This window comes from Mercenaria mercenaria, chromosome 5 (assembly GCF_021730395.1).
Source record: "Mercenaria mercenaria strain notata chromosome 5, MADL_Memer_1, whole genome shotgun sequence".
NCBI classification, from domain to species: Eukaryota; Metazoa; Mollusca; class Bivalvia; order Venerida; family Veneridae; genus Mercenaria; species Mercenaria mercenaria.
This window is the reverse complement of record NC_069365.1, coordinates 47,319,523-47,341,795: the sequence shown is the minus strand read 5'-3', so window position 1 is coordinate 47,341,795 and position 22,273 is coordinate 47,319,523. Positions and strand designations below refer to the sequence as shown.

The following is a 22,273-nucleotide window of genomic DNA, read 5'->3' as shown; positions in this document are numbered from 1 at the left end:
GTGCCACCAATATGTTTTTGTTTGTTTGTTTGTTTTTAGGGGTGGACTGGAGGGGCACTACTCAGAGTTGCTTTTGTCCGTCCGTCTGTCTTTGATCTCACACAGCCAGACCAGAATTATGACCACTGACTTCGTCGAAAATACGCACAAAAAGGCCCAAGTTTTTGTCGCATGTATCGCAGAAAGTACTTGACCAAGGATTATGAAACATTACAGGTCCCGGAATATTAGTAGGCATGTGAAGGTGTGCACCTAGATTTTGTTTCGAATTTCTTGTCAGTCAGAACAGAGTTATGGTCCTTGGTTTTTATAAAAGGCAAACACGTTTGTGGCCCTTGTGTCTCAATATTATTTGACTTAGAGTCATAAAACATTTGGGGATCGTAATACAGCATGTTAAGTTGCACATCTGGTATTCTGTTTGGGAGTTCACTCAATTAGACCAGAGTTATGATTCTTGACTTAGTGAAAAATACACATTAAGTGCTTAAAAGTTTGTTTGTTTTAAAACCGCTTAGGAATATTATTCAGCATTTGAATATGAGTTTTATTTGTTTCACTTTGCAGGACCAGAGTTATGTCCAATGTGTCTCAAAATGTACTTGACCTAGAGTCATAAAACATTAGAGGATTGCTATATAACATGTAAACTTGTACACGTGGTGTTCTCTTCGGGATTTCACTCAGCTAGGCCAGAGTTACGGTCCTTCACTTAGTGAAGTGCTTAAAAGTTTGTGCTGCATTTATAGCTTAAAATACTTCACCTAAGTGTAATGAAACCATGCACAGTCGCAGGGGTGAGGGAACCTTGGTCCTATGGATACACATCTAGTTATCATATATAGTGTCAGGCATAAAAACACACAAAAATACAAAAAACGAAACTACCTTTTTCAAAGTTCTTATCTTCTACTCGCATTGTACATAACTGTTACCTTTTCGTTTTGTGAATTTTACCTAAAACATGAAAAACCATATTGTGGTATTGTTACTATCATTTTTGCTCTATTTTTATTTGAAGTTTTATTGTATCATTGGTCTGCTTCTCTTACTACTAAAGAGTTTGAAAAATCGCATAACAAACTGAACTGTATTTTTGCGACTCGAAAACCTACATGACAAACAAATCCATCTTTCCAAGTATCCTGTCCACTATGACACTACCAGACACATACAATTACTTAAAGCCTTGGTAGCTCGTATAATATTTCTACATGAGAACAAGTGATACATGTACATGTATCTCAGATCAATCCTAATACAGACAGACACACGTTTTTGTTTTCCAAATGAACCTATGTTATGCACATTTTTTTATTATTTCTACAGGTTCTAGGTAGAGTGCATGAAAATATTCTCTTCTAAATTTATGTTTTTATGCCAAAAACATAGATTGTGAATTCAGCGTAGAAAAAAGTATTTCAGCGCTGCTTGATTTTTTTTTATAGATAGATAGGCAATAAATATAGAAATTCACCAATAAAACATACAATAACAATAAATAATAAAACCAGTACATTTACTGTTTTGTCTAAACCAACCGTACACATCGAAAAAGATATATGAGCCGTGCCATGAGAAAACCAACATAGTGGGTTTGCGACCAGCATGGATCCAGACCAGCCTGTGCATCCGCGCAGTCTGGTCAGGATCCATGCTGTTCGCTTTTAAAGCCTATTGGAATGGAAGAAACTGTTAGCGAACAGCATGGATCCTGACCAGACTGCGCGAATGCGCAGGCTGGTCTGGATCCATGCTGGTCGCAAAGCCACTATGTTGGTTTTCCCATGGCACGGCTCATATACACAGATAATCTGCACGTGCGCTTGCAACAAACATCCTATTTGACAAAATGTTATAAGCTTCTATTAATAATACCGAAAAATATTTAAAACGTTACGAAAAACAAACAAAAACATCCTATATTCATTCTGAATAAAATAAAGTAAGACACAGTCGCATTATTGGTTCCATTTTGGATTTGTATATTATATTGTTATATTTGCTTTTAATGTATTAATTCAGAGCCTATTACATGTATTGTTCTTTTTGGTAAGATTAAGTACTGTCGCTTTGGAATAGTGTTTTGTTTCGAAGCCACATGTCTTAGTATGCAGTGAGAATATAGAGATATTTTGGTAATAAAATACACAGAAGTATTTCAACGTTCTCTATAAACAGTAAATCGAGTTAATCAAATTGATTATTTGTTCTTTGATGGTATCGGCCTTCTGAGACAGGACTTTCCTCAGTGGAATGGTGGTATTTGAAAGTGTAGAGACTGCAGATTCCGAATATTTTCACCTATACTGCCTTGAATGTATAACATGGAAATGCTGGAGGCAAAATAACAGAATCAAAAGTCCAATTTATCGTCATCTGATGGTTCAGATCTTGACATTCTCAATATGTTTCTTGAAATGAAAAATTTCTAAAAAAGTTAAATATATGTATACTGGTGCAGCAAATATGTCTAATGAATTGTCTTGCAGCAAATACCAAAACTAAACTGAAGGAGAAATACTGCCTTTGTAAACAAACATATACTTCAAGAGACAACATAATGTTACCTCAAAACTCGCAATAACATAAGTGAGTTACAATATTCCACGCAGATAAGAATACTATAGCTATCGCATACTGTCAAAATTCACATACAAAGTTTTATATTCCCGACCTACAAAAAAAAAATGAACTTTAGATGCAAATTCGTGAAAGTATATCGGCATTTAATGAATTAAAGTAAACTCTATTTAGAGATTTTGTGAGTTCATACATCAAAATATCGGATCACATAGCTCAAATTCATGCATCTTGTGAATATTACTAACCTAGTATTTTCTTGAAAATTAATTAATCCAATATCCATTTACCTTGACATCCCTATCTTGACTAAGTATTATCTAATATTGATACAGCATTTATGTTATTTATGTTACACCGAATGTAGCAATAGTTATTCGTTGCAAATGACAAAAGTATGAGGCATTATGAAGCTTGTACCAGATAGCGGATATACACGTAAGATATTTGCCTCTTGTCGCCCTACCAAAATTGTGATGAAACAGCGAGAATATCTTCACTACGGTGTTCCGTTTGGATAATCGTGACTTTTTATTTAATACTAAACCGCGATGCACGATGGTACGATGACGAAAACGCGATGGCGCGATGGCACGATGATGAAACAACGATGGTACGATGGTGAAAACGCGATGGCACGATGATGAAATCGCGATGATGCGATGGTACGATGGTGAAATGTCGATGTAATATCGCGTTTTCATCATCGTACCATCGCGTTTTCACACTCGTGCCATCGCGTTTTCACCATCGTGCCATCGCGTTTTCATCATCGTACCATCGTGCCATCGCGTTTTCACCATCGTACCATCGCCTTTTCACCATCGTGCCATATTTTGTGTACGTGACTTGATTTTTTTTTCGAGTTCGTGATGTCAGGTTCGAACTGTATATGACAACCTAGATATTATTTAGCATCTTAGTATGGTGGTACAAAAATATTTGTTTATTCTTGACCCTGATATTTATCCGTCATCAATGTTATTTTTCAATATCAGATCTAAACATCTTTCACAGAGAATACATTAGAAGCAATATTTTCATGCGTGGCGCACTACATATATGATGTTAAACTAATGATAGTAATTCCAGTTGAAATACTGCTTTTAAATGTAACATTTAGATAACATAATACCGACGGGAATTCTTTATTGAATAAATGATGGAGTTTTTCCTCATTCTAATATACTGATTAAAACTTCGCAAAGCATAAAGAGTACACTGCCTATCCAACAGATAAAAACTTAATTGCATTGACTCGAAGCTTGAATATGAGATTGCGATTAACTTTACACGTTAAGATCTGTGTAGAAATAAACAAGGGCAAATTCGAATTTTCATGTTTCAGGTTGTAGGATATACGCTAGAGAGCAAACGAAGTCGAACCCACCCTCCACCAACTGGATTTACTTACAGACTTGAAATAAAGTACCCCTCACACACGGTGGGGCTCTTTATATCTCAACGTAAAGGAATAAAGGGTGAACTTCTGACATCTGATAATCTGTAATTACACATTGAGTAACTATAATATCCTCTGGATGAGTCGGTATAGACTGTAAAGAAACATGGAGTTAAACTATACGCCATTTTAAGAAGCCTAACTTAAGTGGCAGTTGTCATTTGCTGCCAAAGGAGCCACATTTTAGATCATGTCATATCTCCATATACAGTACCATTTATAAATCAGGTTTCATGAAAGAGTTAACAAAGGGTTTATCTCAATAAAAAAACGATTTTCATATAAATACAATATCTTTTCTAAAGAAACATGGAGTTAAACTATACGCCATTTTAAGAAGCCTAACTGAAGTGGCAGTTGTCATTTGCTGCCAAAGGAGCCACATTTTAGATCATGTCATATCTCCATACACAGTACCATTTATAAATCAGGTTTCATGAAAGAGTTAACAAAGGGTTTATCTCAATAAAAAAAAACGATTTTCATATAAATACAATATCTTTTGTCTGCGGCCAGAGAAGTGAAAACAGTCTATGTCAACGTTTAGGTTGACGCAAACAGACAATTTAAGTGAGTATAACATTTTAGAATATCGTGAAACATGATCTGGTCCAATATCAAAATTAGTATTTGATAATTGATAAATAGATACAAAATTGTCAAGCAATTAGAGTCCTTCCTGGATTCAATGAGGCGTCATTTACACGGTTAGTGTGTTTTGTTGGTAGTAAAATGCATGGAAAACAAGCATCGATAAAAGACAAGGATTAGTTTTGAAAACATCTTGTTACTACTCCAATGACGAAAGTCCTATCAGTACATTAACCATAGATCTAGTGCTTTATATCATATCATATTATGAGAATATTTTTATAATCAGACTGCAGTCTAATTTCACAGTTCAACGTCCTATATTATCTATCTGCAAATGTCAAATAATTACCCAGACACCAAATGTAACGTTTTTGCTTTATAAGCCATTACAGTAACGACCATAAGCAAAACATACATTTCAGGGGATAATCAGAACTGAAAGCTGCAAATTTTAAAAATATAGCAATCAAAAGTACGTTACGTATTTCGTGATTTTTCTGATTTATCTGAGAAAAATGTTACTTTTAGTCAAGGTCGGTAGTTCTATCAATGCGAATGAAAAAGATTGAAACCACTATATGGCCACACTGAGTCCACTCAAAACTCAACACAAACAAGAAAAACATACTCACCGAATTTCCTGCCGAAAATAACAGTCGTTAAGTTAATGAGGAATATGTAAAAACTTCAGTATTTTATCCGTTTTCATGGTTTACCAAAGGAAATATATGTTTAATCATCTCATAGGGTCATTCAATAATCGGAGAAAGATAAAATATCTTGGGAAATGTTAATCTATATATCTAGAAATATATCTAAAAAATGAAGAGCTACAGTCTGAGTTGCTCTTGAAAAAAACCTCTTGCAATCAATAATCACCTTGTGGTGTGCGTTACTAGTTCTAGTCCAAACATCGTACATACTCAGAAATTTGATATATGATCATCATCAGTATTCAATATTGTAAATACATTCTCGCGCTGTAGTTTAATTTATAAGATTCAAACCCGTGAAAGTTCTACATCATAACAAAAAAAACAAGAGGGCCAAGATGGCCCTAGGTCGCTCACCTAAGAAACACACAATAACAGTGTAAAACATGTTTGACCTAGTGATTTCATGGAAACAAATATTCTGACCAATTTTCATTAAGATTGGACCAAAAAATTGGTCTCTTGCGATAAAACAAGCATTTTCTTAGATATGACCTAGTTTTTGACCCTAGATGACCCGTGTTCAAACTCGACCTAGATTTTATCAAGGCAATCATTCTGACCAAAATTCATGAAGATCAATTGAAAAATACAGCCTCTATCACATACACAAGTTTTTTCTTTGATCTGACCAAGTGACCTAGTTTTTGACCTCAGATGACCCATATCCAAATTCGACCTAGATTTGATTAAGGCAATCATCCTGACCAAATTTCATAAAAATCAATTGAAAAATACAGTCTCTATCGCATACACAATTTCTTTCTTTAATTTGACCTAGTGGCCTAGTTTTTGACCTCAGATAACCCATATTCAAACTCAACCTAGATTTCATCAGGGCAATCACTCTGACCAAATTTCATGAAGATCAATTGAAAACTACATCCTCTATTGCATACACAATGTTTTTCTTCGATTTGACCTAGTTACCTAGTTTTTGACCCCAGATGCCCCATTTTCGAACTCGGCCTAGATTTTATCAAGGTTATCATTCTGGCTAAATTTCATGAAGATCAATTGACAAATACAGCCTCTATCGCATACAAAAGGTTTTTCCTTGATTAGACCTAGTGACCTAGTTTTTGACCCCAGATGACCCATTTCGAACTCGGCCTAGATTTTATCAAGGTAATCATTCTGACCAAAATTCATGAAGATCAATTGAAAAATACCGCCTCTATCGCATACACAAGGTTTTTCTTTGATTTGACCTAGTGACCTAGTTTTTTTTTCTTTGATTTGACCTAGCGACCTAGTTTTTGACCCGAGATGACCCATTTTCGAACTCGGCCTAGATTTCATCAAGGTTATCATTCTGACCAATATTCATGAAGATTAATGAAAAATACAGCCTCTATTGCATACACAAGCTAAATGTTGACAGACGACGGACGACGGACGCCGGACATCGAGCTATCAGAAAAACTCACCTGAGCATTGCTCAGGTGAGCTAAAAATGAATGGAATTTCTATTGTCAAAATAACACTTCCGTATTAATTCTTCAGTTCATACAAGAGACAGATAACGTAATCCTTTGACTTGGTGAAAATACTTATTGTATTTACTAATTTTCCCATAATTTACCCAATAGTACTCATAATTTCATTTCTTACTTATACATACATGTACTACACGTCTCTTAAATAGTGCTAACATTTATTTCTTTTTTTTTTGACTTGTCAGAAGCATAATATATATGAAAGATAAATCATTTGCCGAAACTTAAGTATGAAAGGTTTTCATGAACGTTACTAACCTAGTAATAGTTTCTTTTTAATAAACATCGAGATGCAAAGACTGACTTTGCAATTAACAGAAATACCGTATAATACTTACTGGATATTTATGCAGCATTCTTTTTTTATACACTGAATGTAGCAGTCATTCATTGTTAATTACTATTAGATGAAACCATAAAAATTGCTTCACACAAGAAGTTGTGCCAGATAGCGGAAGATAAATACCTGTATTATTTTGATCTCGCCTTCGTATATAAAATATCAAAATTATGATGAAATATTGAGAATTAAATTACAGAAACCAGATGTATTCAGGTATAATAAATTCAGTTGGAATTTACAATGAAATCATAATGAGAGTTGGACTGTATCTCTTGAAGTGGTCTCGTTGTTCTTGTTTCTAGTGTTTTGATGGGGACGAGTATTTCAAAATTGTAGCACTTCAGTTTTACCCTTTTGTCCTGTCGTTAGATTTATGCAACACTATTTGCTTTGATTTCTCGTCATTTCTAAGACACAACGAAACCTTTTACGAACATAGGAATTTGCGTAGGAGGGATTCAAAGTTTGGTGGGGTAGGGGCAAATGTTTTCCCAGGAATACTTGGTCGACCAAAATAAAACACAGCAATACCCGTTCTTTCTTCCTCTGTTGTACTTTAATATAATGTTTTATAAGAAAATAAGTTTTATTTGAATGTTCACTTGAAACAGAATTTTACCTATATTTTTACAATTTTGTCTGCTAAAACAAAGATTCATTGGCCAAAAGTTGGAAAAGAGGCAGTCTTCCTGCACCTCGGTGCCATCTTCTGCTCCTGAGTGTGTATATACTGATACAAAAGTAACCAAGATATATTTCATATTATTTGTCATAAATATGTCTTCTCGCGAAACCAGCAAGATTTGAAAAAAAAATCAAATACATAAGAAGTGCCATTTTAACTTGAGGACCCATAAATGAAATCAATATCTTCTAATTCTTTTTAAATAAAGTTACAAAAGACACATGTAATTGTTATATATGTGATATTATTATGCTAGTTTCATATCATTTTAAATTTAAAGTGAACTTTTTTCCCAGTTAACCTGAATTGTTTTTGTGAAATGTAAATACTGTTGCCAGAAAATAATGACATGATTCATTTGGTTTGAAAATATGGGATTTATTTTTTCAGCCTAGTTATACTTTATAGTTTATGTATTGACTTTTGCATCTGGTACATGTATTAGAATGTACAAGAAGTGTATATAAATATACATATCATCCTGATAATAATGTCTCTTCTATCTAGAGACATGTCATTAATGGAAGTAGTATTTATAACAATAAATATAATTAAAATGTATATAGTGGTGCTAGTTTTCAATGTATACAACTATCACGAATATTTTCAGAAAAAAAATGACAATTCCAGCAAGGCAAAAAGTCGAAGTGCTCGTTTTCTAAAACGGATGCTGTTTTGTAATCAATGCATATTCTAAAAGGTCAAATGACTTTATTAAATATGACAAGACATACACCAGTTTTTCAATAAGCTTGCCCTTTACTGAAACCAACAATCAAACAACGGTTGCAAAATATGTTTTAGATAATATTATGCATATATAATTATCAATTGAATAAGTGATGATGGTTTCGACATTCAGATATTCTGATTAAAACTTCACATAAAATACATGTTTTAATCCATTTATAGCCTAGCAGTAGCAAACGAATGAATGTTAAAAAAATGAGTTATATTTTGAATACTTCACATATGTAAGCAATTTATGTGTAATTCGATGTACTTAGCATGTTTAGATGAAAAGGAAAAATGAACTGAAACAGAATCATTTTAAAGTTTGGCGATGTAAACTATACGACAGGGAGAGGACGATGCGATCCAGTACCACGACGACTAAACTACGAAACCCAGTTCCTCCAACTACAATCTTCTGCATTAAAAATAGAGGCCCATTTAGGTGTATTACATCTTTCATGTTATCAGAGGAAGCTTCTAGCATTGGAGCTTGAATATCTTCTGCACGATCATCCAAAACATGAAATGACTAAACATTCTTCCAGATTAGGTACAATCGAACAATACGCCATAATAATAGTAGAATGTGCTAAAATGCTAATTTTCTATTGTTTTTATTGCATTTCGACTGACTCTACTGTTAACCTTTTCTTTTTTTTGATGGTATCGACCTTCTGGAGACAGGACTTTCCTCAATGGAACGCGTGGTATTTGGAAAGCTAGAAAGTGAGACTGCAGTTCCTGCAAATGACGTGCCAGACACCGGCGATAATCTGTGTGCCTTGAACTTTATATAACTATAACATTATGAAAAGGCTGACGACAAAAGAACAGTATTAGATTCTTAGCTAATTTAATCCTGAAAGAAAAAGAGGTTTTTATAATGAATTTAAGGAATTAATTTATCACTTGGTGTCTCTGGTATCAAACAACATAGCGGAAAAAACTGATTTAAATGTGTACGCTTCTAAGAAAATTTCAAATATTGCATAGATTATTTGATATTATAGTACTTACGTGATATTGCAGAGAATGTTCGTTTTATGTCATATAATTCATAAAAGCCTATCAGCCAAATCAAACAGGCATAAAATATACACCCTTTAGTTCCACTGGCCAATTGAAAATGCAAGTAAAGGATAGGAAAGAAATCAATTTCAGGTCGGTACAGAAATGTGTAAATCGTCGAAGTACCAGTTATATAAGATTCGATTCTTAACTGAAAAGATTCTGTGTAACTGCGCATAACTAAAAAGATTCTGTGTAACTGCGCATAACTGAAAAGATTCTGTGTAACTACGCATAAGAGTTTTTGCAATGGGTAAAATCTTTGGACACAATTTCTAACACATGCATGTAACTTTATCTGCTGGTGGAGAAAAAGATAATGTTAAAATACATCTAACCCAGTATCTAAACTTCCAGTTACCTTGATTCCTTAGCTATGATGATAGCAGTCCTACCTGAATGCAGTGTAGTATTTTCCGTTCTATAATCCATGTTGACAGAATTATTGCAAGTAAAACATGCGTTTTCACCTACAGTGTATTTACTATTAGATCTACATAATACCAGTAACTACTTTTATGACAAAAATCATATTAATATGACGTAGTGATATCAATTATATCTTATCACGATGCCATATTCCTAATCATGCTTTACTCAGACAACAGCCTTTTTTCTCAGTTCGTTGTCCTATATATTATCCTGTTACAAATGTCAAACTATCACCCAAACATAGAATTTTGTATCCGTCATTACATTTACTATCATTTTTATATATCTAAGGGGATATATGTAAAGCATGAATGAAAAATGAAAGATGTACTCAAGTGGAAAATGCAGTGCATTTTTTTTATTTCTTAGGAATAATCTTTGGGAGAATCATGTTTTAGTTCCAGTTGGTGTTTCTACCAATGTGCACTCCAGGTGTTTTCCACCAACTTCTAAAATCTTGAAAGTCACCATATGATCCAAAGTCAATTCATGTAACTTAAAACCCAACAAGAGATACAATACGCTGTTTCTTGCCTATGATAACACTTATACACATAAATCCTCACTTAACATGTCTACAAATGTCTCATATCACAGCAGCTAAAGAACATGTTCTAAATATACTAGAAACTTTGTCAAAATTGTTGTATTTTTGATCTTATTCATACACACTTTTAAAAATCATACAAGCACATTCAAAATCGAGTACAATGCTATATCAATATACTTCAGCCGAATGAGGCATTTTAATATTAGTTGCAAGTTCAGAGTATCGTAGAATAAAAAGTACTACTGTCTTTTATTATTGATGTACAATAAATACACAAATCCATCAATAAAGCACACAGTTCCAAAGTACTTTTACCATTGTAACATAGAGATATAAAGTAAAAACAGTGCTAAACATGACTTGATTACATTTTATATTGCTTCACACGTCACTTGATCGCAATAGCCCCATACAGCCATGATGTCATAAGCGTTCCCGCTTGCAACAATGAACTTACACGAATGGGGTTAACCTAATAAATACATAATTTTGAAACTCATTCAATCCTGAAGTAATGATAAAAGCATAAGGTATCAAGCTGTTGACGCTATTAAGCTTTCAAAATCTAGAAAAATCCTCGTTATCCTTAGTACTCGCAAATATAAACAAGTGAAAAATAAGCGAATCAAATTAAGTTTTAATGGGGCAAACATGCGATTATCTCATTTCAAACAAAGATGATATATTTAAGTGGGCTTGATTATATTATAAGTTGGTACGATTCGCTAGAGTCTGTAGTCTCTTCAATATTCGTGCTAAGTATTACTATTACCAGAAAGCTTTTTCTGCAGGGCTAGCGTTATTAGAAAACCACCATAATCCGTAATAAGTGTCTGTAATAAATTCAAAGTAATCTAAAAACTTGTAAGACAGGATATTTAATCGGCATCGTCTTTTCCCTTAAAAGGTTTAGACCGTATTGTTTTGAGCTAGAACATTGTTTTTCATTGCATGTCATATGATTGTTACATAATTTTGTAATACCGTTATTGATTCTAAACAGAAAATGTCTGACGAGACGATCAGGCATAGATAGCTGAGGTTATGATTTAAATACATTTTAGAAGATTAAAATGCGGGAAAGTATCTCCAAATATCAAAAGCACTATTCATCCTGCTGTGAATCTTTGAGATGTGCATTTCATGAGATACTAGTAAAACTGCATTGATTCGGGTTACAGACACTTGACGACCCACTTACTAGATAGGAAATAGCTGTTGTGTTTCAAGTGTGTTTTTACAAGTAATCGCATTTAACGTGCGTAATTCTTCAATACTTTCACTTTCTTTATCACATCTCCTTGTTATTTTAGAAAATCAGAAGAAAAAAAAACATTTTTACTCTAAATAATGATAATAGTAATAATAATTAACTATTATAACATAATTAGACGCAAATATTCTCTTAGAGTCTCACATAAGTATCTCCAATCAAATTTATTCTAGACACACATTGTATTTTGGTCGAAAAAAGTGTATAATGCTCATGCTATTTGCTGCATGCATTTATTAATTATTTCCATTGGATAGGAAAAGATTCCCTGTGATTATATTACAGTTATTTCTTACAGTTTTCTAAATACATGTATATGCTACGAATGCATAACTCCTGAGGTTTAAATTCAGTAGAGTAAACAATGGTTGCTCATTCTTATAGGTAAATATGCAAATTCATCAATAAAACATACAATTCCAGTTGAGCAAATATTATAATATATTATTGTTACAAATCAAGTTTGTCTTACCGTACATATCAATATGATACAAAAGTTTATAGAGTCATATGGTGACTTTTCAGTGTTTGATGGTGGAGGAAGAACCTAGATGGGCAGATTGGTAGAACCATCGACCTTCCTTAAGTCGTGTGGATGCTTCCCAGGCATTAATTCTATACTATGAGCGAGATTTCGAAGAAGAAAGCCATTCAAAGCCAATGTCCATAACCAGTCGGTGATAGAGGCCCGAAATTCAGAAATAAATAAAACATAATTGCTCATACTTCAATTGATCTAATTTAATAACAGAAAGATGTTAGGTATAAAAGATTGATGCGAACTGTTTTATGCTTTGACATAGAATATCGACATGACAAAGGGATACATTCAAGAATCATATCAATAATTGTTTGAATTTAGACATCACGTCAATCCAGGAGAAAACAATTAAACGACACAAAACTTTACGTAATGACTAAAATAAAAAAGTACAGAAAGAAAAAGGTTATGCTTTAAAGTGTTTTCATTTACGGATTTGACAAGAATTTAAAATATCAAAATACGAGTATATATAATAAAACTTTAGGATTGTAACATGTTAAGCAATAATATAATTGCTGAATTTTGAATTTATTCAAATACTATAGACAGGTATTTTATATCTGCAAGACCGTAGGGTAAGCATAAAAAAATATACAATCAATTATACATAAAAATAATCTGATTAGACTGTTTCAAAATCTCACAATAAAATACAGCTTGGTCAATATATTCAATTTTTTTAATAGTCTATAATTACATTTTTTTGTTAATACTCACCAACTGCGGATATCTGGTTACACGCACACTATTAGGTTTATCCAACTTCAAACAAAGTTCATGCTATACGAAATAAGTTTAACGAATTATTTTGTCATGGAAAACACACTTTGACTAACTATCTACAACGGATCGGATATAAAAATGACATTGGCGAAACAACAATTATATTACAAGTACACTTAAAACGTCCAGCACTTTCATTTTCGTTTTTACTTCTATAATCACGTTAACAGCAAATTATACTCTGTTATTTTTTTCCAATCCTACATGAAGAATTCTATACAGAAATAAGTTATTTATCAAAGACCAAATGGTATTTCCATAATAACTACAAAGTGATTTCTTTCAATCTGACTGCCATCTGCCACGTAATTCTATATGTACAGGATGGCTCTTGTCTATCAGAACGGCATTCTCAATTATTCAATGCAAATTTCAGCGTCCTTAATACAAAATTCTAATTTTTAGTACGCAAGAAAAATTCGCAAGATTACCGAAACTTTACGATTCTTACTGGAACTCAGAGCATTGTTGTCAGGCTTCTGTATAAACATGACTGTTGTTTAATACAAATTATGCATAGAAGAATGGTATTTGCATGTCACATGGTAATTATGATTGAAACTACTCTGGAGAAAAACATCTGTCATATCAATGTGATAGATATGGAACAAGAGATCACACTTAAGTCATGCCAATACGAAAGTGATTATGTACCATTATGACTGTGATCAAGCTATTATTAAATGTCAAGATAAAGGGGTTAATGACATCAAAACGTTACTAAAGTACAATTTAGAGTCACTGTTATAAATACCATTTCGAATGATTTATTACATGTATGCAAGATGTGAAAATGCATAGTTCATATCAGTTGTGAACATAGTAAAAAGAGATCACACTTAACTGCAATATCTATTTTAAAATTGACGATTGTTCATGATTCTAAACATACTTATTCAAATAATGTTGGAATGCTATACTTAACATGAAGCTATATATTCCAGCAGTTGTGAATCGACAATACTTTAGAATGTACGCACGTTTTACTATAACATGTCAGGTCTGACGTATTGTAATAAATTGCGTTTTAAAGTACATGTATAAATGAAATTATTCACGTTTTCCATCGTCTACTAACCATATTTTTTAGTTATTTTACCGCGTTTTCAGTGCACTATTTAAGTGATAGTTAACTGAAAATGCTTCATTTCACAGCGTAACAAGTATTTTGATTATTTGTTTATTACAAGTTGTCCAGTTTCTTGATAATCATTACTGCTGGTTTGTAGCAGTAGGCGAACATCAAATGTAGATATATGTTTTGCATTTGACTTGACATTGATATAAACAAGAGTATTTATTCACTTTTAGAGAGATTCATCAGGTCAGACGCTGTATCTCCTTTAAGGTAATATAGAAAATAAGGTTCACAAGTATTAAATGTATATCCATATATTATGGTTTAAGACATGAACAGTTCTTTGATAATTATTACCGCTATTCTTGTAGCTATATTAGAACATGAAAGGCAGATATGTATTTATCATTTGGCTATATATTGTATGCTGATATTTTCCAATACATTCGATATCAAATGGAAATTGTCTTTTATCCTTTTACGAGTTAGTTTTTTATTCTATTTTGATTCTAACTCAGATAAATATTATTTTTTACACGCTTTACAGTTTTGCTTTTTGCTTTTGTTGTTGTTCAAGGAAGCTGAGAGAGACATGAGTGACTTATATGCCATTTAATTATTCTACATTAGATGAATGCAAGCCATAACATGTTTTTTTTTCTGTTTCTTTTGGGAAATATAGAAAACACTTATTTTCTGTTTAGATTTTATTAAACATCTGATTGTATCTTTGCCTTAAATTTTGATAGTTATTTGTATGTTTTCAGGCTCAGTAATGCAAAACGATAAATATAACCGCGTATACCACACTTTTACAGGTCACTACAACATCGCACAATATATTACCAACTAACAGTTACAAGAAAAATATGTTCATTTTTTAGTACATTGGAATGCTGTCAAATTACCAGACCCGTGTCCTACATTTCTAGTTTGTTGTTTTTGTAGTTGGGAACATGGAATTAGTGTACAAATGATTTACTCACGACAAAGAATAAGACATTTTGTTTTAAACGGAAGCATTTTCAATGATAAAATTTGAAATATATATACCTACGTTTTAGTATGCAAATGTAAATGTCATGGCAATTTTTGCACATATGTGTATTCGTGTAGAGACTCAAGACACATTTCTGTAAAAAGGAATAAAGCAGAATGTCAATATAACAAGTCGATGCGGTGACTGTTTATCATATGAAACATATCTATCTTATGCATTGGTTACGCAAGAAGAGTTAATCACATAAAAATGCTTTAGATTCACCTAAGCGTAGATCATGAAGGAATTTAATCTTTCTGAAATAGCAATATAAAGAATTTTTACCATTAGCAATTATGCTTGCAACACACCATGGGGATTTCATATTGAATAAATGATGACTGTTTTTGCCAATTCTATTTCACGGAATCAATTGACTATATTTACTTAAGACATGAACAGAATATTATTCTCTTAACATTCCACCCAATCGTATATCAACATGGCAATAGAGATATTTGAAATATCTTTGATTTAGCCGCGTTTTCATACTTTGTTAAAATTACTGAAGATTGTTTATGTTCATTTCCCGTTTAAACATTGCATTTCGACTGCCGTCAACGAACAGACTGCTAAACTATGCATGTAATATTTTCATTTTTATCGCATGGGCGACTTGTGGATTTTCACTCTTTCTTTATAGAAACCTTGTTGAATAGAACAATGGAAAATAATTGTATTTAGTTTACGAAACTCTTGAAATTATGACATAAACAAAACGAATTGTTAGAAAATGATTTACCCCAAATTTTTGGTGCAGGGCAAGATGTTTGGTGTCTTATGTTTGCTAGTTTCGTACTGTCATGCTATTGCACACATCAACAAGACAGGGATACATATTTATGGTATTTTGTTGTTTCGGTTTTGCTTTATATCGGCCTTGCAAACGTGACAAAACGCGAAATGCAGCACTGCAGAACAAAAGAATGACATATAATATGCACAAGCAGATAACATATAATGTAGGGGTTGAGCAGAACAAGACATAAAAAAAGAAAGAACAACTGCAAAGGTTGCTAGGGCAAAAGACTTACACGACGACACATCAGAAAATTTCTTGCTGTTGCAACATTAACTTGTTGCATTTTTTGTTGCTGTTCTGTCGGTCACATAAGGACACGACAGAACAACAAGACGACAGGTTTAGAAACTCGTTATAGGTGGTTGCGTAGTGGCATTCTTTGCTCTATTGCGCTGCATTTTGTGTTTCGTAATTTAGCGGAGGTATAAAACAAGACAAGGAATCAAGGAATACATCCTTCTGTTATTTCCCTCGAGGTAAGAGGGAAAGCGCGGATGGAGGAAATGGAGCGAGATATCAAGCAAGCAAAAGCAAGAAAGCAAAATACCATTCTCTTGCAGTTGCGTGGGCAACAGAAATACCCTTCTATTCCAAGTATTAGCAGCCTTACGTCTGCGTTCGTTGACATATACGTATTGCTGCAATTGTCAAATCATCAGCCAAACACAAAACAAAATGATCAAATTGGGCATTCCGCTCTCGTTAGAAATCCTGAAAGTCGCAGTAATACCTGAATTGTGTTCACGTGACTAACAAGCCAAGAGAACAAACAAAGAAGTCTGTTTTCCTAATTTTCTGCCTATTATTACACTCTTTTTGATTTCAGAGAATTAAAAGAAGCTGAAGTGGCCCGTGTTATTACATAATACACAGAATTTGAGATGTTTCTCATGTTAAGGATGTTGTAGAGACACGGGAAAAGTAAAATAAAAATGTTATTTGTTATGCACAATGTTTTGAAAAATATTTTCACAGACTTTAAGATAGAATAAGCGTCTTCTAAATGTATAATATTTTTGACTGTCAGTTTAGTACAAAAACGAAACTCTAAGCACACAGATGTGCACACTACCACCACACACACTCACATACAAAGCAAAAAACCATGAGACCAAAACGAACAAATAAAGTAACCCAGTGGTGCGCCGCATTGGAACGGTCAGTGGCAAAACACCCCTGAGGAGCTTAAACCGGTTTATGGTTTAATCCAACCTCACTCTTACCCCCACCATGTTCCAAAGACACCGGACAGTGTAAATAAAAGTAAGACTTAATTACATAGAGATTGTTTCAGACTTCGCCAGATCGAACAGGTTCCTCGTGAAATATTGAATACTGTAAAAATGCAACAAACATCTCAGTGTGTTACAAATTTATAGATAGTGATAACCATATGCATAAATTTCATTCAATTCAGTACACTGCTTAAAACACCAGCTTGCAAATCATTTGACGATATTTTGTGTCAAAAAGCCAGAAGCAATGAATGATATTGTGTGCAACATCAGAAAAAAATGTAAACGAATACAACATTGCAGATCAAACTACTATGTGTAGAACCCTTTAATTATATGAGCCGTGCCATGAGAAAACCAACATAGTGGCTTTGCGACCAGCACGGATCCAGACCAGCCTGCGCATCCGCGCAGTCTGGTCAGGATCCATGCTGTTCGCTTTTAAAGCCTATTGGGATTGGAGAAACTGTTAGCGAACAGCATGGATCCTGACCAGACTGCGCGGATGCGCAGGCTGGTCTGGATCCATGCTGGTCGCAAAGCCACTATGTTGGTTTTCCCATGGCACGGCTCATATGCTTATTTTACATAATGACTATATCGTCACGTTACAATGATATTTTAAGTTGGAATTCTATCATTCGTTGTGCATTTGGAACTACCCGGCGCCATTTTTGTTCACACATGCTCGATTCCAGCACTTGCTTTACATATTAAGAGATATATTCAATTCAAAATTCATTTGCTTTTCCAATGATAAAGTGTACTTTGTTAAATTACATAAAATACATTGAATACAAACAGGGGATCATATCGAGGTTTTATCATTACGATTGATCATACCCTTATATTGATCATGCCTCTTTCCTAATGTTTTCAAAATAAGAACGAAGCCAAATGTCTCTGTTTGTTGTCCGATATTATCTCGGAACGTTATCATTTTAAAGAGACAAGAGATGGGATAATGTATAAATCAGGCACTAATAGCAGCCACAAGTATCATTGTATGCAAGATTGTGTTTTTCTCTCTCTATTGATGATTTACAAGTCAAAACTGTTCCTTCTAGTTAAGATCCGTGGATCGATTGGGTTCATAATTCGGGTCCCCTCTTACCAAAAATGCTCAATATTCGCTTCTGTAGCCTTAAGAGCGCCAGCTTTGAGTGAAGGGGGTCGTGGGCTATTTCCCTTGTAAAAAAATACGTGAAAAATTGTACAAGCAGATTTCTTGCTTGACGCTCAGCATTAAGAAGATAGCCTAGTATCCGTATTATTTAAATGGGTAGGGTACTCATGTCACGTACCTGCTGTTCAGTGAAGCAGTACTATAAAGACTGGCATTGCGCTCACTACTTCAAGTACATACCATCGTTAACATTACTGAAAAAGTGTTGAAAAAGACGCTTTACGCACGCACACACGCATACACGCACGCACACACTTCCCCTCTACCCCTCCCCCTGCCCACCAATCCCCGCCATCCATACACACACTAAAAACTCGCCACATGATCTGAATCATATCAGTGGCACTTAACACCGAGCATAACAAACAATCAAACGAACAAAATCTACTTACATAGCTTCCTGTTTATCGTAACACTACTAGACACACATAATCAATGAAAACCACACTGACTTATACAGTCATACTGCACTTATACATGTCACAATACCTATTTTGTTTGTTATGTACAGATTTGAAATTACTTCCACATGAACGAAATAGAGTGCAAGTTATTATATTTCTTTTAAACATATGCTGTGTATTCATGCTATCGTTATTGTAATTTTTAAAATCCAGTCTAGAAAATTATCACTGTTACTATTACTGTTCTCTTTTCGTTTAGATAAACAAACAATAAATACACAAAATCATTGATGCTTTGCATACATTCACAGTAACAATAAAGCAAGTACAATTACTATTCTACAGTCGCAGGAGAGAAGCTTTCCTAACTGTACACATCAATATGATGTAAGGTATAAAACTTCAGTTATTGTTAAAAGCAAGACATCTTATAGGTTTTATTAACAGAACCGAGCTATGAGAAAGCCAACATAGCGCATTTGCTAACGGTTTCTCTAATTGCAAAATGGTTTGAAAGCGAACAGCATGGATCCTGACCAGACTGCGCGGATGCACAGACTGGTCAGGATCCATGCCGGTCGCAAACGCACTACGTTGGTTTTCTCATGGCGCGGCTAAATTCATAATTCACACAGATAGTGTTTCAATATGCAGCTCATCGTAATGCAAAATAGTAAAGTCTCCTTATAAAGTATTAATGCTATTCAATTAGATCGCAAGCAGGTACGCTTGTAACAAATATATTCACGGGAAAAGGTTCTACGACCGGGAGTTACGTAATGAATAATAAATGTCTTCTAGTGCTAATGTTCTTCTCAAAGCATTAGTTTGCAAAAAGCTGAGGTTATAACTACCTGTTTAACAGACTGTGAAAATGATATGATTAAAATTATTCAAATACAGCAAGTTAAAGTGAATTTTAGTATGGAAATATGAAATGGAACTGAATGCCATTATACAATAATTGAGTCTTGAGTCATTGGATATGATGTGACATTCATCGGTAGAGGGCAATATTGACCGAGGCAATCAAGAGTCAATAATGTGTCAGACTTTAATAGAGATACTTGGAAGAAAGTTGTGCCAGGCAAGGAGTGGTTCAAAAAAAGATACAGTACAGTCTAAGCCTTATGATTATTTGATAAATTGTCACTTACTTCACAATGTAATTGACAATTATGCCGCATCTTGGTTCGACGATAATGTTAAATGGCATTCGCATTGACAATGTATGTTAAAATATACAATGACGTTAAAACATTTATATTATTCATATCATGAAGCACAGATATTCCTGTGTACAATTAAGAAAAAATGTATAGCAAAACAGTGCTTTATCTCTATTTATACACGATAGGCGGTTATATGTCGGGCGTAATAACATAATTATCGTTGTGATGATTAAATCATTGCTAGTCATATTAGAATTATAGTTAAATGTGCCAAATCTCAAATGAACCACACTTATATTGTGCGTTTTGTTACAGAAGAAAAATGTTTTAAATTTCAAATAAGCTTATTACGTTCACATAAAATATTGATATGAAGGGATTTTGCGATTAGCTTTTACGCTTGCAACGCAACAGCTACGGAAAAATATACCTTCGGGTATTTCGAATGGAATAAATGATGACTGTTTTTGCACATTAAGATATATAGATTAGAACTTCTCAAAGCATCGCAAATCGATATTATCATACGTCAGTGTCTGCTGAATTATAAATGCAATAATATCAATAAATGAAAGTATGTCATAGATATTTAAAATCACGAATTTACCAGTAAAACTACTGAAGCAGAAAAGTAAAACGCGGCTATTTAACAGTATTTTATGACCCTAGGCGTTTCATTTTATAGATTAGTGTTTATTAATAGGCATTTTTCAAATTGAATTGGTCTGGCGCGGCGCAGCCACGCGACCAATATAATTTGACAAATGCTTACCGATAAACAATAACCTGTTCAGTGTTTGAAGTTTTGTTTTACAAATTTAAGCTCCGCCTACAGTAGGTGACTTACCAGATTAATAAACGACTGGAAGTAAATGTTGATTTACCAAAATATTTTTATGATAATTTGAAAAGTACTGCAATGCCATTTGACAAAAAATTCAAACACTAACTGATGTATGAACTTCGATCTGATATTTGAAACGCGAGAATACGAGGATTTTTCAAATATGAATGCATCTAGAACGTTATCTCCGGCTCAATAATGCGAAAATCACGAGGAAATTAAGATTAATGGGTAGATAAACATGTTAGCTTTACATTGATACCACACCCATTAAAATCCTTTCACTTTAGCTGTGTCTATCGCTCGCTAAACATTGCCTACTCTTGTATACTAATACAAAAATGGTTGGAAGAACTCAGCGTACGCCGTTGAAAGAGGGTCCTGTATTAAGAATCGTTGTATTCCTGGCATAGGGTGTAAAGACATTTTTGATGAAATAAGTTCTGTTTATGGGCATAATGAAATGTCTTTTTCGACAGCTATTCGTTGGCTTAAGAAATTCAAATGTGGGTTAGTTTCAACAGAAGATGCACCACATGGCTGTCGGCCGAAAACAGCAACGTCTGCCAAGATGGTTGCTATAGTGAAAGAAATAGTTGCTACTGATGCAAGATACACCGCTAGGCAAATAGCTTGTATGGTTGGCATCTCATTAGGAGCAGCTCATACAATTCTGAAACGTAATTTGAAAATGAGAAAGATCTATGCTAGATGGATTCCCCATCTGTTGACAGATGAGCAGAAAAAGGCACGTGTGCAATGCGCAAAATTGTTGCTTAAACAGTTTCCAAATTACAATGCACGGTCTTTCGCAAACGTCATCACTGGTGACGAGGCATGAGTTCACTTTTCTGAGAAGGCTGAAACTTTGCATATCTGTTGGAGGTGAATACTTCGAGGGGTCCAAATAAAATTTTCATTGAAATCTATCAAGGATACATTTTTATGTGCTTAGATGCATTCATGCAATCCTCGTATAAGATATTATTTTTCTAAATGCATCAAGTGTAACACAATTATTCGCGTTTTGACGTCGTCTAGGAATTTACAATTATGTTAACTCTACATTTACCATAGCTGCACGATTTATATTCATCGTTCTCTTTACGTCACGGTTTGCATCTATTATTTTATATTGTTTTAATGTTTACATATGTCATTTGCACCTATCATTTTACGTTGTTTCAATGTTTACATATATCATTTCTCTTTACGTCACGGTTTGTTGATTTAATGTTTACATATATCA

General features: G+C 33.8%; 1 protein-coding gene across 2 annotated transcripts in view; it reads right to left on the bottom strand.

Moving 5' to 3' along the window:
* Positions 1 to 19,274, bottom strand: part of LOC123557145 (glycine receptor subunit alpha-2-like) — a 31,849-nt gene extending 12,575 nt beyond the window's left edge. Inside the window, exon 1 of one of the 2 annotated variants that reach the window (XM_053543423.1) lies at positions 18,997 to 19,274. The gene's annotated coding sequence lies outside the window, so the exon portion shown is untranslated. Of the gene's footprint in view, positions 1 to 13,198; positions 13,448 to 18,996 lie in introns of those variants that run through there. The other variant, XM_045348435.2, reaches the window with a different exon arrangement.
* Positions 19,275 to 22,273: the final 2,999 nt, after the last annotated feature.